At 47.7% G+C, this 7,876-nt stretch overlaps 1 long non-coding RNA gene across 1 annotated transcript; it reads right to left on the bottom strand.

Moving 5' to 3' along the window:
- Window positions 1-5,993: 5,993 nt before the first annotated feature.
- LOC126506646 (uncharacterized) lies at window positions 5,994-7,487 on the bottom strand. Its single transcript, XR_007593293.1, has 3 exons — window positions 7,077-7,487; window positions 6,360-6,440; window positions 5,994-6,088 (listed from the first exon to the last, which is right to left on the bottom strand). It is a non-coding gene; the product is annotated as an uncharacterized lncRNA (long non-coding RNA).
- Window positions 7,488-7,876: the final 389 nt, after the last annotated feature.

The following is a 7,876-nucleotide window of genomic DNA, read 5'->3' as shown; positions in this document are numbered from 1 at the left end:
GTGTGTTGTCTTTGGTTTGTGATGACAACCAGCCGACCCCTGAAATAAGGGCAGCCGGCCTCCTCGCTCACAGAACTGTGTCTGCCACAGATCCCTGCTGAGTCAGGCTTGCCTCTGGTGTCTGGATGAGATATTCATCAGGAGGTTTTCACACTCCCTAGAGAATAATAAAAGCCTCTCATAAAACAAGCTGCTGGAATGATGCAGCGATTAGACAGCGGGGAGGGCTGTTCGGGACCGGACCGGCCACGGAGCCAGCAGAGTCTCTGGGGAGTGGCAGGGTGCGGCTGTCCCTTGGGGATTCTTGGAATTGGTTTTCGAGGCAGGACGTGGGCCTTGTCAGTCTCCTCAGCTCCTTATCCCCAGTCCACCTGCTCTTCCGAACCACCTGGGGTGGTTCTGGTGCTGCATCGAGGCAGATGCCTGGGTCTCTTCTAGAAACTAGGCTCTTCTGTGGTAGAACTCAAAAATTTGCAATCTATATATAAATTGCATTTATATTTGTTGTTGATGAGTTAGGGTCTCACCTCCCCCTGCCCTGTGTGTGTATGTGTGTGTGTGTGTGAGCGTGCATGTGTGTGTGTGTTCATGCATGTGTCCATGTGCCTAGAGGCCACAGCACAGGTGTTGTTCCTTACGAGCCATGCACCTTAGTTTTGTTTGTTTGAGACATGCTTTCTCGCTGGCCTGATGGCTGGCCTCCCGTCTCTAGCTGCATAGTTGTGGGGCTGCAAGTGTAAGCCCCTGCACCCAGCTTTTGGATGTGGGTTCTGGAGTCACCCTCAGGCTTGTGCAGCAAGCACTTTGCTGACCAAGCTATTTCCCCAACCCTGACTTGGAACTTCCGATCCTCCTGCCTCCACTGCTCAAGGACTAGGATCACAGGCGTCTACCACCATGCCAGGTTTCATGCTGGGAATTACACAGGGCTTTTACACTAGGCAAGCACTCAACCAAGTGAGCCACATGCCCAGTTACATTATCTCTCTCTCTCTCTCTCTCTCTCTCTCTCTCTCTCTCTCTCTCTCTCTCTCACACACACACACACACACACACACACACACACACACACATTTCCTTCATTCCTGTTGAGACAGAATCTCACACTGGTGCCCAGGCTGGCTTGAAGTTCACAGTGTAGCTCAGGTTAGCCTTGGCCTCCTGAGTGCAGCGATTACAGGTGTTGCTTTGTCAAATGTACAGCGTGCTGGTCTGGGCTGTCTATGTATAACAGAGTTTTGACTTGTCTGTCTGTCACTAGAGAAGTGTCTGGTAGGCAGACGAAGAATGAAATGCCCTATACCAGACTCAGTGATGTACCTTGCCGTATCTGGGGGTATCCAAGCTGTTGACATGGAGGTGCGTGTTTGCACCTACACACCCGTTGGAGCACATCCCATGATGCCTTGGATCACAGGCTGTGTACCTCTGCTTGAGAGGGATTATGTGAAATGTACCACACTGAACGATGGCTCCTCTGTGCCCGTCACTTTCTAGTCCCTCGTGCAGGTGGAGCGGGAGCTTTGTGCTGGGAGGATCAGTGCTCTGGGGTCTGGGCTTTGCGGCCAAGCCATTTGGCTCAGCTTGTGTCTCTACAATTCCACTGATTTATTTTCTAAATCCCCTTTGAGCCTCACTTTAAGAAACAATTTTTTTTATTTTCATTTTATGTGTTTGTATGTGTGACTGAATGTATGATATGTACCACACTCATGTAAGTGCCCGGAGGCCAGACAAGGATGTCAGATCCCCGGGAATTGGCATTCCGAGCAGTTGGGAGCCACCTGATGTAGCTGCTGGAACGGAGCTGAGCCACCTCTCCGGCCCCTTCACGCTCTTCATCGTCAGAAAGATGGCAGTCCAGGACTCTCCTGAGGCGCTTGTAAATTCCTAAATGAGTTACTACTTTTAGCCCTTAAATCTGAGCCTGGCATTTAGCAATTATTTGGCTGATATTAACTGTTTCTTTATGGGACCTTCACGAGGTATATTTCCACAATTTTATGGCTGTGGGAATTGAAGTTTGGAGAGTTTAAATTACTTGCCCCAGGCCAGCTGAATATAATATTGCAAATTCAAAACCACGTCTGATTTTAGAACCCTCGCCATCTGCCGCTTGGATGTTTGTTATTTAATATTATAGAGTTGTCTGTGGCTTTGATTCCTGCCGAGAAGATTTGTGAGAAAGATTTAATACGGACTCACCAGAGGCTCCTAGAAACGAGAAGAATACGAGGAACTATAGAGCAGCAAAGGGCAGAATTTATTAAGAATACAGTCGTGGATAGACCAGAGAGGTGGCTTGGCAGTCAAGAGGGCATGGTGCTCCTAAGGAGGACCCGCGTTTAATTCCCAGCACATTTGTCCAGCGACTCACAAACCCCTGTAACTCCAGCACCAGGGGATCCAGCACCCTCTTCTGGACTCCTCTGGAATCCTACATGCATGTGGTACAATACAGACTTGCAGGCACACACACACACACAAACATACACACACACACACATGAATATTTAAAAGTAATAAAAGGGATATTTTTAAAAACGATAAAGCAAAATAAATTTCTGAAAAAACAAAGTCCAGTTATTGACTAAGTAGAAGAAACTTTGAGCAGCAACAAACATACTATGCATGGGGACTAAGCTGAGCAGTGGTCAGGGTAAGACGACGGCTTTTTTGTTTTACAGTGTGTCTTAGTTGGGCTTTCTATTGCTGTGAAGAGACACCATGACCACAGCAAATCATTTTTTTTTTTTATTTTTGGTTTCTTTGAGACAGGGTTTCTCTGTAGCTTTGGAGCCTCTCCCGGAACTAGCTCTTGTAGACCAGGCTGGCCTTGAACTCACAGAGATCCGCCTGCCTCTGCCTCCCCGAGTGCTGGGATTAAAGGCTTACGCCACCACCACCTGGCTATAGCAACTCTTATAAAGGAAAACATTTCATTGAGGTGACAGCTTACAGTTAGTTCAGAGGTTCAGTCCATTATCATCATGGCAGGGCATGGTGGTGCGCAGGCAGACATGGTGCCGGAGAGGGAGCTGAGAGTCCTACATCTTGTGCAGGTGACAGGAAGTGGTCTGTCTCACTGGGCACGGCTTGAGCATATATGAGACCTCAAAGTCTGCATCTGCAGTGACACACTTCCTTTAATAAGACCACATCTACTCCAACAAGGCCACACCTCCTAATATTGCCACTCCTTATGAGCTTATGGGGGCCAATTACATTGAAACGACCATATTTATTTTACTTCCTGGCCCCCAATAAGCTTTTGACAATATCATAATGCAAAAATGCATTTAGTCCAACTTCAAAAGTCCTTGTGGTGTAGTTCAAAGTCTTCTGAGAGTCATACAGTCTCTTAACTGTAATCCCCTGTAAAATCAAAGTCAAAATTCAGATCACATACTCCCAACATAAAATGGCACAGAATATACATTACCACTCCAAAATGTAGGGAAGAGGCCATAGTGAGAAAATGCTGGACCAGAGCAAGACTGAAAAACAGCTGGGCAAATTCAAAACTCTACATCTCTGCGCTTGTCTGATGTCAAAGCATTCTTCAGATCTCCAACTCCTTTCAGCTCTGTTGACTGCAACACTCTTCTCTCTCTTGGGCTGGTTCCACTCCCCATTAGCAGCTCTCCTCGGCAGGTATCCCATGGCTCTGACATCCCCAGCATCTTGGGGTCTCCAGTGCAATCTAGGCTTCACCTTCACAGCTTCATGCAATGGCTTCTCTGGGCCTCCATTCAGGGACACCCCTGACACATGCTTAGTCTCAGGAGCAAAATCCACAGTCCCTTTCTCCTATCCTTAACTTGCTAGCTTAAGCTGCCAAATTCTGCTGTTTACCGGGGCTGGAACATGTACTCCTTAAATGATACTTCCCGGAAGTCCTTTCTTTGCTCAGACTCTGGCAGCCCCGTCCTATGATGAGGATTCTCCTCTGTATGCTGTGAATATGTTTTATTGCCATTGGTGAATAAAGAAGCTGCTTTCAGCCAAGGGCTTAGCAGAGTAAAGCCAGGCAGGAAATCTGAAGAGATGTAGAGAGAGAGTAGGCAGAGTCTGAGAGACGCCACATTGTAGCAGCGGAAGGAGACAGCCAGCCAGAACCTTACTGGTAGGCTACAAGCCTCATGGTAAAACATAAAATAATAAAAATGGGTTAATTTAAGATGTATGAGACCTCTCCCTCCCTCCATCAATCCTCCTGTCTTTATCCCACACAGCTCTTGGGTTACAGACATGTTCTCGGCCATGCCTGGCCTTTTACATGGTGGAGATTTGAACTCAACTCAAGTCCTGATGTTTGTGTTTACCCACGGAGCTTCCTCTCCAGCCTCCAGGTCATTTCTTTCTGTGTAGCTTTCCACGGGAGGCAGGATCTGAGTCACTTCCCCTTCGGTGCCTTTCTTCTGCTCTCCTGCCTGGACACCCTCATCTCCTCTTTTGTGGTCTTGCTCATAGATTCTTGCTTTAAAAAGAGGCCTTGCTATGTGGACACTGAACTCAGGTCCTCAGGTTTGTGCAGCGAGCGTTTCACTACTGAGCCACCTCTCAGCCCTTCCCACCTTTTCCTTGAGTCAGGGTCTCACATATTTCAGGTTGGCCTTGAGCTCACTAAGTAGCTAAGGATGACCTTGCTCTGCTGATGTTGCTAACCTTCCAGCTTCTGGGATTTACAGGCGTGCACCGGCACAGCCTTGGTGGGAATGGACCAAGGGTTTCTTGCATACAAGGCAAGTACTCTTTCCACGGAGCTGCACACCCAGCCCTTAGACTTCCCTTTGACCTTGTGTCCTGAGATTGCTGGTTCTCCATTCTCCATAGTTCCCAGGGTTGGGTGGTGACTGGCCGCCAAGGGGAGGATTGTTTGTCTTTGATTTTTTTAAAAAAAAATTTATGGTTTATTTTACTTTATTTTATGTGCATTGGTGTGAAGGTGTCAGATCCCCTGGAACTGGATTTTCAGACAGTTGTGAGCTGCCATGTGGGTGCTGGGAATTGAACCCGGGTCCTCAGGAAGAGCAGTCAATGCTCTTCACCGCTGGGCCACCTCTCAAGCCCCTGTTTGTCTTCTTTGAAATAGTTTCTCAGCTATAGACATCAGTGCATTTCTGGGCCTTCAGCGTTATAGGGTTACATTTGTTTATTTTCTCTCTTAGAGCCCCCTAGGTAGTCACTCTGGATAAACCTGGAGTCAAAAACACATAGATCAAAAGACATGGCTCAGAGGTGGAGCACTTGCCTAGCGATGTACATTCCCTGAGTTAAGTTCTACACACTGCAAAAATGAAGTGTGCACATGTGTGTGTCTGTCTGTGTATGTGTACATGTGTGCTTGTGTGTGTGAATGTGTGTATGTGTGTGCATATGCATATGTGTGTGTACATATGTATGTGTGCAAATGCTTGTGTTGTGTTTGTGAAGTCTTACTCTATTATTTCTCTCGTAAGCCTTAACTTCACATTAAGCGTATTGGATTCAGAAGAAATAGTAATGAGTCTGATCATGATTGAGGGCTGTGATAGAAGACAAAACCGAATCTGTGCACACGCAATGCTTGCTCCAGAGGAGGATAGCCGTCTCAGGAGCGAGCTGCTGTGGCCTCCCCTCAGTGGGAACGGCTCAGACTCACCGTGTCTGCAAGGCATGCATCCTTCTGGCCTCTGTTATGGCTGCCTCAGAACCTCAGTGCCTGGCAATGAACAGCCAGGGTGTGAACATCCAGCTAGGATGCCTGGCCCTCTCAGAGTGGGCTGATGGGAACTGAACAAGGCAGCTGTTTTATCATCATAAATCAGTGCTCTGGTATTCGGATTTTTGTAGCATTAATCATCCTGTTCAGTTTGTGCTGGTCTGAGAAGCTGCAGAATATGATACGATTGGCTTTTATTCTTTATTTAAAAAATCATAACTATTTAGTGTGTGTGCGTGTGCAAAGACGTAAGGAGGTCAAAGGATATCTTTCCAGAGCCCAGTTTCTCCTTCCACTCTACAACTTCTGAGGATCAAACTCCAGTCACCAGGCTTGGCAGCGAGCACCTCTGCACACTGAGCCACCTCAGTGTCCCCCGTTTTGCTGTTAAGGATACGAAACAACAATCAGATTCTCTTTGGTGATACATGATGGAGGGAAAGCAGGCTAAACCAGCAGGCTGCCAGCATGGCCCCCTGACCCTCCTCCAGCTGATTTTAAGATGTAGCCATTGTTCCTTCTTCCTCGCCTCCCCACTAGAAACACTCCAACAGTCCGCTCTGCCAATGCCTCAAAAGAACAGGAAAAGCCGGGGCCTCAGATTTTCTTTCATCTTTCAGTGTGCTCAGAGGGGGCACAGGCGGTCCTATCTCACCTTGACAGGAAGTGGCTTCTTTTGGAACCCTGCGGGAGGTGACCGCCATTGCATTCCCTTTCTTCATCTTGGATCAGCAAGCTGCAATACACCAGGACAGTCGGCAAAGCAAGGGAAGAGGGAAAACTCCAAGCGCTGCTTTTAGTTGTCTGCTCTGAATGACCTTAAACTAAAAACCAGACTAATGAAAAGCAGGAACCGCAAACCCAAAAACAGATTGTCAAGCTAGAGAGATGGCTCGGTGGGTACAAGTGCTTGCTGCACAAGCTCTTCTGTGGCCAGAGTTCGGATCCCAACATCTATGGAGCAAGCAGGGTGTGGCACGGAGCCCTGAGTAAGACAGAGACAAGGAGGATCATGGGTTTGCTGATTTCAAACCTAACTAAAGAGAAAAAAAGAAAAAAAGCAAGCTCTGGGTCCAAAGAGAGACCCCCAAAGGCATAAGGTGGGGAGCGATAGAGGATGCCTGGCCCTCTCCACTGGCTTTTATATCCATACACCACACACACCACAATACCATATACACATACACCACACACATCACACAGACACCACAATAACACACACACCACAATACTACACACACAAGGCACACCACACATACACACACCACACACACAGACACGCTACACATACACACCACACACACACAGACACACTACACACACATATACCACATACACACAGACACACCACAAATACTCTTTAGATCTTCACCTCTGTTCAGCTTTGTTGACTGCAACACACTTCTCTCTCTTGAGCTGGTTCCACTCCCTGTTCGCAGCTCTCCTCAGCAGGTATCCCATGGCTCTGGCATCTCCAACATCTTGGGGTCTCCAAGACAATCCAGGCTTCAGCTTCACAGTTTCACACAATGGCCTCTCTCGGTCTCTATGCAGGGACACCCCTGACACACGACTGGTCTCAGTGACTTTCCTTAGTCACAGAGGGAGATTCCATGACTCCTTTCTTCTGTCCTTCACTCTAAACTCAGAACCACGAGGCTGAAGCCACCAAGTTCTGCTGCTTGCTGGGGCTGGACCACGGCCCCTCACTCAATTACATCCTCACCAGCTTTCTGTTTTCAAAGCTTCCTTCCTGACTGAGCTTGGTTGTCCTGAAGCTCAAACTGCAGACCAGGCTGGCCTTGGACTCAGAGACCCACCCTTCTCAGCCTCAGGAGTGTGGGATTAAAGGTGTGCAACACCCAGCTCTAAGATTTCCTTTCGGAAGCTTAGCTGGGTGGGGTCTTGCCCTGAGATCTCTTAGTCCCTTTATTCCACTTGTTATCAGGTTTTTCTTTAATCTGTTTATCTCCTTGAACGCAGAACCTCAATTCCATTTCCTGGCATCCTTTTCTCCTCAATCTGTATAATTTGTATTTCATCGTCCCTCAGCTCTTTGCTTCAAGAAAAATTGTGTTGTATTGGTTTCGAGAGAGGAAAGTCACGACTGTAAGCCAGATCTGAGCACGCGGGTCCTTACTGATGACCTTCCTGCATCTTATCTTTTTTATC

The sequence above is a fragment of the Alexandromys fortis genome, unplaced genomic scaffold (assembly GCF_014885135.2).
Source record: "Alexandromys fortis isolate MF-2015 unplaced genomic scaffold, M_Fortis_MF-2015_v1.1 scaffold_66, whole genome shotgun sequence".
NCBI classification, from domain to species: domain Eukaryota; kingdom Metazoa; phylum Chordata; class Mammalia; order Rodentia; family Cricetidae; genus Alexandromys; species Alexandromys fortis.
Note: the sequence above shows the minus strand (reverse complement) of the source record. Positions and strands in the feature narration are given on the sequence as shown.